General features: G+C 36.9%; 1 long non-coding RNA gene across 1 annotated transcript; it reads right to left on the bottom strand.

Annotated features, from left to right (window-relative positions):
* Positions 1-970: 970 nt before the first annotated feature.
* Positions 971-2,276, bottom strand: LOC112735854 (uncharacterized). The gene is made up of 3 exons (XR_003168576.3): positions 1,894-2,276; positions 1,290-1,373; positions 971-1,162 (listed from the first exon to the last, which is right to left on the bottom strand). It is a non-coding gene; the product is annotated as an uncharacterized lncRNA (long non-coding RNA).
* Positions 2,277-9,901: the final 7,625 nt, after the last annotated feature.

Below are 9,901 nucleotides of genomic sequence, written 5' to 3'. Positions count from 1 at the left end.
AAGTCCTAACCTAGCTACTAATTGACTTAGTAGTAGGCTAGTGTTAATGGTTATCAAATTGACCACATAGGGTTCTCAAATCACCAATTCAATGAGACCCAATGACTCAAGGTCACTCAATTTCCTTAGCCTAGGCCAAGAGTAAAGAAAATTACTCAAAAACTAGAGGAAACATTCTATCAAACACCTAGAGTGAAATAAAAGTAAACATCACCAAATGCAAGAATTAAAGAAATCCATAACTAACATAAGCAAGAAATTAACAATAACAATGAAGATAAACATGGAAGAGACATGAAAACATAAAATTGAAGTAAATGAAAACCAAATCCAACAAGAATTCATCAACATCAAAATAGGCAACAAAATAAAGGGAATAACAAGTAAAACTAAGGAAGCAATGATGTAGAAACAAGAAATTGTAAAGAAAACAAGATAAGAACAAGAAATTAAACCTAGATCTAAGATGCAATTGACCTAAGAACCCTAATTCTAGAGAGAAGAGGGAGCTTCTCTCTAGAAAACTAAACTACATGATGCTATCCTACAACTAAGTGCTCCCCCTTGCCCAAGCTTGAATTCTACATGAAATAGTCTCTAGAATCAGTTGGATTTGGGCCTGGAAAGCTCAGAAATCGCCCCCAGCGACTTCACTTTAATGAGGTCACGTGCAAACTGCGATGCGTACGCATGGATCACGCATACGCGTCACTTGGCAATTTACGTCCCACGCGTGCGCGTCTGTCATACGTGCGCGTCGATGTATATGCACTCCAAATCCTTGTTTTTTCATGAATTCTCCACTTTGCATACTTTTCTCTTCACTCCTTTGATCCATTCCTAACTCTTTTCAACCTGAATTCACTAACAAACACATCAAGGTATCTAGTGAAATCAAAGGTGAATTAAAAGTAGCAAATTAAAGGCCTAAAAAGCATGTTTTCACACTTAAGCACAAATTTAAGGAGAATTACAAAACCATGCTATTTCATTGAATAAATGTGAGAAAAGTTGATAAAATCCCCCAAATTAAGCACAAGATAAACCACAAAATTGGGGTTTATCACACAGCAGCGGCAAAGTCATATGGAAAATACCAACTCCTAGGGGCCTTGTTTCCTACAGCTCTCAGTGATGCAATCATGGACGAGGTATTGATGAGCTATACAAAATGAAGAGATATCAGAATTGATAACCTCGTTACTTTTCCCAGAATAAAATTGCGTGTTATTTGGCTACGTTAGACGTGTGTGTGCGCGAAGATGTGTGCAGCAAGTAGTGGAACTCACATCTGGGTGGGGTGTGTATGGGGGGCCAAAGAGATGAATACCCCCCTAACAATCTCAAAGCCTCCTAGCTCGAACAACACCTCCCTGCAATGGACGTTAGTAATGTTAGAAACGAAAATTTAAATATCAGGATCCGCTACGTAAACATGAACTGAATGCTTAATTACCAACACAATGAAAAAACGGACGTAACCTACTGTTGAATCAACCACTTCATACTTTGGTTATACCCAAACACGATAACAACACACATGCTACATGTATTACCAATCGATTCAAGAATTCCATAGCAATTTAACAGACCACATCAAACCGGATCAACGAAATTAACGGAAGCTACTGGTATTACAAAACAATGCAAAAATTCAAAAGCAACTCAATAAACCAAATTAACCACTCCCATGTTTATCTAACCACCTCCTCCGCCTATCAACTTTTGAATTCACCCAAACAGCACATAAAATTATGGCCACTCATGAAAATTAGAAGCTCAGTAGAAATTGGACATTTTTTATTCAAGACACAAAGCAAACCAATTCAACACATGCAGCCACTTAACACTAACTTAACATTTCAGTTAATACCTAACGAATTTGTTCCTTACCCGGTCATAAACCAATCAACATAAAAATTGACTCCAGCAACACCACAAATTTCGAGAAATCAAAGGTGGAAAATGAAAGCTATTTCCTAACAGAAGGCAAGGTGTTGGGGAGGAGGAGCAGTGGAACACACCCCGAAGGCTGGAAAATGAAAAGTATTTCCTAAGAGAGTGGGGGTGGCTTACATTGTGGCACATCAGTTCCGGCGTGGGGGTGAATGACAAAAGGAGGGGGAGACTCTCTCATGTTCTGAGCTCTCAAGGGACAAGGGAATGGGGGACACACGGTGAGCTGGAGATTGGCTTTCATTAGAGGATTAGATGATGGGCGGTCTAGATAGTGAACAGGTTCTTTTTTAAATGCAGTGAGCAAGTGTATGAACGGGGTTGGCAATTTTCTTTTTTTTTTTAATGTATGATTCATGTGAAAAAAGTTGGGCACTTTTGTGGGCTTGTTGAAGCAGGCCTTACAACACGTTCTATTTAAGGAAAAAGGCCTTTTAGCTAGCTCTGTTAGTTACTTGTACTTATAATCCTATTATTCTTATTTCTTAGGCAATGAATGTGTAACCCAGCGATGAATAATTCTTCAACATATTTACATTTTCATGGACAAAGTCATTTGTGTCACAAACTCCTAATCATTCACAAATAACAGCACTCCTCATGTGAATCCATACAATTCCAATCGTACAGTAAGAAAAAGCTCTCTAATAATGGTTACAAGATAATGACGGTAATATATTAACAAATACCTCTCTAATAATAATGATCACAATAACAATAATAGTAATAATCACAAGAGAGTCTAAATATTTTATTAGATTCTATAGCAATCATCGGAACAATGAAATCTAATAAGTAATAACGCTAATAATAATAATAATAATAATAATAATAATAATAATAATAAAAGTTGAGAACAATTATAGGGATGCCAATAATAATTAAACTTAATGATAATATAACCATTAACATTAACAACAACAATAATAATAATAATAATTTGAATAAATAATTTGCATATGTACTCATACGGTAAGTTTTATCATTTATTTTTTTAATTTAAAAATTAAATATAAATAGACAATATCCACTTATTTTACTCATATAACAAATTTGGTTTTGATAATTTAAAGTTTATTTATCTAAAAATAAATTTAAAGGGACAATACTTAGTAATATAGTGTACTCATATAGCATATTTGATATTATTTTTTAAATTTTAAAAATTTAATAATTTAAAATTTATTTATTTATATTTTAATAATAATAATAATTTCAGCAACAGTAATAGTAAGCTTGAAATTTTGTTGGTTTTGCGGGAGACATTCTCATCGTGGCCCAGTGGGTGCGGCTCAACGAAGAGGAAAATGAGCTTTTAGAGAGGCGGAAGTAGCTTATACACAAACACTACCAGTGTGCTATTGGTGATAGCATACCTTTTCGCCCATCGATTAACCAACGTGAGTGTGTGTGCCATTGTTCATATTAATGATGCAGGTAGTGGCAACGGCGCTTACCCAAGGTTTCGAACGGGATCTGTGTCTTTGAGTTGGAAAATATAGGCTGACACCTTGAGGTCGTCCCTGGATAATCCCATCCCAAGTGTCGGTCGAAAGTACATGTTAAAGCTCTGCAAATAAACGTCCATGGAGGTGAAGGTAGTTACATGTGTTCCACGTAAATCACCTTTTATGCATTGGGTAAAGCATTATCATGCCTCTTACTAGTGGAACAGCTAGGAGGCTTGGATCAACATTGATGGATGACCGGCGGTTCTTGCTACTGGCAACTCTACGGATCATTGGGCGCCGTTAGACCCCAGTTGTGTGGGGTGTCGGCAGAAGGCGGCTAAGGTTCAAAAGAGGCCTGCTATGCATTGGCGTGATTTCCACATGCTCAAGCCCCGGAAGCTTCTGCGCCTTTGGAGTCGATGGTGCGGATCCATATAGACTAGCTACCTGTGTCATTGTTTCAAACTGGCTCCATAAAGGAAGACTTAACTCCTTCTGCAAAAAGTTCCTTGGTCAATATTAGGTAGAGTAGCAGGACTTACGATCTTAGGAACATGCTAAACACTTTTACCTTTTCCTACAGACCTCCAGGTACTGGTCTTTTGACTACAGTATTGTCGGAGGATGTCTTCGGAATGCCAACAGACCAATGCGGGGAGGATGACTTCTCTGCAGATGCAATAATGGAGATTCCACTAGTCTTCCTCTGGTTAGAATGTAACTTTTTGATGACAACGACATCATCTTTAGAGGAGGAATTGGGAACAAAAATATCCAATAGGGAGTTGTCATACGATGATTCTTTCAGGACGGCCTTCCCTTTTTTCACTGTGGATTTGACAGTAGCTGAGATGCCCTGTTGTAGAAGCTTCCCAGCATGGCCAGGCAGCTATGTGTTTTGGTCTGGCACATTTGCATAGCCACAATAGCTTTCGACATCCACAACTTTTCCCCTAGCAATTTTCCCGTTTGGCCGGGGAAATATTACAATCTTATGGTGGTCTTTATAGTGTCTTTGAGTCATTTCAAGGATCCTTAGGAGCATGCCCTCGGACATCTATGATTTTGTCTCCAACTTTGCAATGCAATCGTCCACGTCAGCAACCTTATGCTCAATGTCCTGCAGAATAAGTCACATAACCATTGACTGTGGACGACATCGTATAGTAGCCACTTACGTCGTGTTATTCAATCGAAAAGGGAATAGCAACTTTTGACCATTACAAGGTACGCTGATGTCAACCCGACTGATTTTATCATACTGTGTAATACCAAGTGGCATGTGAGAAAACCTATGTGAGATTTGTGGCTAGGGTTTTTTGAGGAAAAAAGGTGGCCAAACATGGTTCTCAACAGGGGTACACCAACAAATAAAAGTAAAGTCAACACAACGGAACACTTCATGGGCTTAGCATGATAGCCGGTACTTAGTGTTCATTCAATATCCCTACACTTGATACATAAATCCACACAACCTACAAAGAAGGGCCTCAATGCATACCTCAGCCAAATTCAGTAGTCGAGTAACTAGGGCTTTCTCGTCATTCTCCGCAACGTCCAAACCGCCATGAGCAATCTGGGACAAGTGCTGTGGTGGTGGCTATCCACGGAATATCATTTTCATTAGGACGTAAAACCTTCGAAGCGATCTTAACTCACAAAAAAATATGATGGCTACTGCTACGACATTCTGATAGTCAACTACATTCAAGCCAGCAAAAATAGAAACAGAATGAAAAATATCACAGGTTTAACACCTACCATTTCAATATTGAGCTCCAGGTTCATGCCGTTCTCCAAAATGGTGTCAAGCGGAGGATTGGTAAGAGCGTTGAGTCCCCCGTCAAACCTACAGCCCATCCAAAAAAAGACAAGATGCAACATGAAATTCATTTTCTATGAATGGGGTAACAACAACAACACATGAAGACCATAACGTCCATTTATGTTGCTTACCCGTGATCATTCGAGGGATCCTGAGAATCGATAAAGAAGGAATCCAAGTTTTCCATTGGCCCACTGTTGTTTTGGCGGTGCTGAATGGGGGTTCCGCCTTGGGTAAGCAAAGATGAACAGAGTCTTATTTGTATAAAGCTCACTGTGATTTGAGTGTAAAAAGGAAATGATGTGATTTACACCAATCAATGTCATGAAATGGGTAAAAAGAAAGGTAACCACTCCACTTTTTGCTTCATGCGGTGCGTTTTTTATCCGTCAAAACACCCATGGGCTTTAATACTTTCTGCTACTATTCATTTACCGTGTACACAATCATCATCACGAAAATTGATCCTACGGCATCCAGTGGGTCTATCTATCCACATCACGAAATGTGATTCCATGATCATGGAATAAAAGGATGAAACAGGGCTATTGTTCTACCAACCTTTTCGATACATGTTTTGCGCCCAATTTTCGCATCTCTTACTGGGCTTCAGGTATGTAGAGAATAAAAGGACAGCAAAGACAAATTACATGGATTCCCTTTCATAGAATTAAACAGTCATAACAATAAAAATCATACTCAGGGGCCCACTATGGGCAAAGTGGCCCATAACTTCAAGCCCATTTGCAGTGAAGAAAAGGGAAGCAGTTGAACACCGAGTGGGTTCAGGTTCAATTTTCACAATGATCATCTTGTTGTTTTGTTCCAACCACCTTTGCATCGTTCTTCCTTCGAGAAAATGAGCAACGAAACGTCTTCCAATGGTCTTCTGCATCGCCTACCATAGGCAAATGATTATCATCTGTCATAAGGATTAGACCATCAATTCCATTGTATCTCTTCGGGAACCACACGCTACCTCTGCATCAATGGTTTGTGGGTCCCTTTTCGAAAGTCATTTTAATTTTCAGAAACCACATCCATAGGAAGCCTGCTAAAATTAGTACCATGGGTTATTAACAAGGGTCAGTACAACTAATCCCCTACTTTAAACTATAGATATAATGCAAAGGTAAGCACCACATCCCCATTATGATTAGGTCATAACTACATGTATTTATTTAAGATAAACATATTTTAGTTTCAAATGAAATAATTTAATGAAGACAAAATTGTGCATTAGTCACCTACAACAAACTAAGGGGCCATATATTTGCCAAAATATTCTCTATTCTTCTTACCCATTTTTTAATATACAAAACAAATTTTATTTTTCGATTTCTCACACTTTAAAAAATGCGATTAATTTCTATTGTCCCAACCTTCGTACCTGATTATGGATCTAAAAAATTATTTTCTTTATTCAATTATAAAGTTAAAGAAAGCATGAAGGCAAAAAAATAAAGGCATTTAACAAATATAAATGGAATTCTAATTACAGCTTCACTTTCATAATTTTTTTAATTTAATTTTATTAGGTCAAAATTAATTGTTTAACTTGAAAAAAATATTTCTAAACAGTTAACTTTTTTGAAATTGAATAAACATAATCAATTATATGAGTACCATATTACGAGTACGCTTATTATTATCAAACTTAATTAAATTTTAATTTAAATTATATCAATTTAATTTTCAAGTTAAAAAACACAAATATACCTTTTCATAATTTCAATTTCTGATTCCATTAGGAAGACCAAATTAAATAAAAATAGTACTAACAAACTATAATCGAAAGAATGCTAAACTCAAATACACAAATTTAAGTTTTTTTTTTAAAAAAAAATAATCAAAACGGTCTTTAAAAAATTAAAATTTTGCGTAATGTAAATTTATGTCTTTTTGAGTAACAAAAATTTAAATTTTTTTTTGCAATTTTTAGTGTTCCTCCCTTATATAGTTTTCTTAATCATTTTATATTTATGCATGTATTTCATAGATTTTTTTTTGTCATTTTTTTTAATTCGACTTTGTATAATTCTCAATTATTTTTATATAATTCTAATTATTAATTCCATTAGAAAGACCAAATTAGATAAAGAAATGGCATATCAATTAATATTTTATCAATTTATTTTTAAAATAGGATGTCGACGTATATGATCTTTATCTATCTCTATTTTTAGATTGGATTACTATATTTTCTTTTTACAGTAATATTTTCCAATGAATTACATATATATGACTAACTATTTTCATTCTTTCATTAACAAAAAAATATATATATAGTAAAATGGTAAACAAAAATCTTTAAACCATGCAATTATTATCCGGTTTTCATAACATACGCAATAAATTGTAAAGCAGTAAATACATTGCCTTTAATCTATGAAAAACCTCGATCCTATCATATCTTTAAAAAAACACAACTAATCCTAACCAAACCCTTATCCCAGTCCTGTCTGCAAATTTCCAAATGTATACATTTTTTTCCTTTTTTCTGAAACCTTACCCTATCAGTCAAACTATGCTTGCTTTTCCAACAAGTGAAAATTAGATTCTGATTCTCTGCCATTGCCATGTACATCAAAACCCTTTTCAAATTATAAATTTTATCGTGCCCCACCCAATACTGACCGTCATCCTTCACATTCATGTAAGTCCTACGTATATAAATGCACCCAATTCCCATAGCGGCAAACACAAAACAAAAAAATAATATTATTCCAATGGAGACTACACCGGCAACCCCAGACTATTATTGTGTCTTCGCCGGATGGGTCTCCGGGATCTACAACTCCTTCGAGGAGGTTCAAGAGTAGATCCGTGACTTCCACGGTCCATCTTGGGCAAGGTTTGCAACTCTCGAAAACGCCGACAAAGCCTGGGTCCTCTTCTTTGGCGAAGGGGACCACGATCGTGGTATCAACCTGATAAGCAACGGCTACGCACCGGAACCAGTTTTCCAGGATCATCACCGTGACAAACAGCGTCTTGCTTTGCGATCCCTGCATGAAAGGTTCCGCCACGAGGACCAGCTCCCCCTTCCATGCTACCTGTGTTGTAAGTTCCTCTTGCACGTAACTCGCTTTACATGCATACTGTAAAAACATCTTATTTCCTTCCAGGTCCTAACCACTGTTACATTGTTTTCCTAGGTGAAGACCTTGCCTCCAAAAAACCCGCCAACGCTCTCCTCCTCAGCCTCAGCATGCAAAAATTACTCACTGATGTTTGTGACAAGCTTGACATTCCAAAGCCGCTGTATCGAGCTATCACAAAGACCTCCCGCGACGGTCAGACATGTTATCGCCACCTCGCCTCCCTTGTCCCTCTAACGTCTCAAGATGCTTTGGTCGAGTCTGGCTGATTTACCTTCGATGAGGAAACAAGCGTTGAAGACGCAACAAGAATGACCCTACGCACACTCTGTGCCACCCTAGATGTCGTTGTCTATGACTACAACTACGACATTGTCCAAACTTTGACAAGCAACTATGCCAACCTCGCCAACCACTACCGCAACATCCTGCAAAAGGGAAAGATGAATTTAACGGTCTTAGACTCCACCGACGAGGCATAAGAACAGGTTTTTGATCTCGACGCAATCACCTATCGCAGCCTGGGTGCATCCACCTCGACCGTCACACCCGAAATGGACTGATCCTTTTTAACACTGCCTACTGCAATTGCATCTCCGCTCCACACGTAAAATACCATCCCAAACCTTGAAGCCTCTCTCCTGTTACTCACCCTTACCTACTTACTGTTTCTCACATGTGGTTCTTATTTGTTGGTTGCCTTTTTTCCTATCATCACCTTTACTAGTTCCCTCGTGTCTCTTTGTACAGTAAAACGTCTATAAAGTATGCTGTAGTTTCAATGTCTGAGTCTATACTTTATTGATATTCTAAGAGTGGGCTTGGCTTAAAAATTACAGCCCACAGACGTTAAGGTTTTTCTTATCTGTCTGCACCTCCAACACGTCTAACATGCCCCAATGTGTAAATTAAACGTAGTAAGTAGTAATATTGGTGTTTTTTTTCATGGGGATACCAAGAGATAAATTCATGAAAAACCATCCAACTTAATCATCAACACAACTTGCAGTCAGAACTTGGGTTTTGAATTAATTTTTTCATACAATTCTTGAAACATTATTTTGGTCAGAAAAAATAATCTCTCATGCTTTTAATCAAATTTTTAATATGGATATAAGCATATTAGATACATAAGTCACTCACAAATTTTATCATAATACAATTGCATTACAAAAAATTGGCTTTAACATAAATTTACAAACTATTTTTATCATTGGCTCATGCTATTCAATATACATCATACTTACCACCCATCTCTTTCAAAATTTGATAGTAACTCAACGAAATAACTTCTCACTGTGTACTAATCACTCTCTACTCTAAATATTCCTAATTATTTAAGCACTAATTACAAGATAGTAAACAATAACAGCACAAAAACACTTACTAGCTAAACCATTTTTATGTACTCTTTTCCTAAATATCACCAACAACAAAACCATGTTCACATTATAATTTTTGGGAAGCACCAATTCAGAACCATGCAACACAATATTTCTCTTTTATAAAATTCAACTGACCCAAATAAACCACGCAACATGGCCCAATCGCAGTGGAAAAGGAACAAA

The sequence above is a fragment of the Arachis hypogaea genome, chromosome 13 (assembly GCF_003086295.3).
Source record: "Arachis hypogaea cultivar Tifrunner chromosome 13, arahy.Tifrunner.gnm2.J5K5, whole genome shotgun sequence".
NCBI classification, from domain to species: Eukaryota; Viridiplantae; Streptophyta; class Magnoliopsida; order Fabales; family Fabaceae; genus Arachis; species Arachis hypogaea.
The sequence above is the reverse complement of the archived record's forward strand: the minus strand, read 5'-3'. Positions and strand labels throughout refer to the sequence as shown.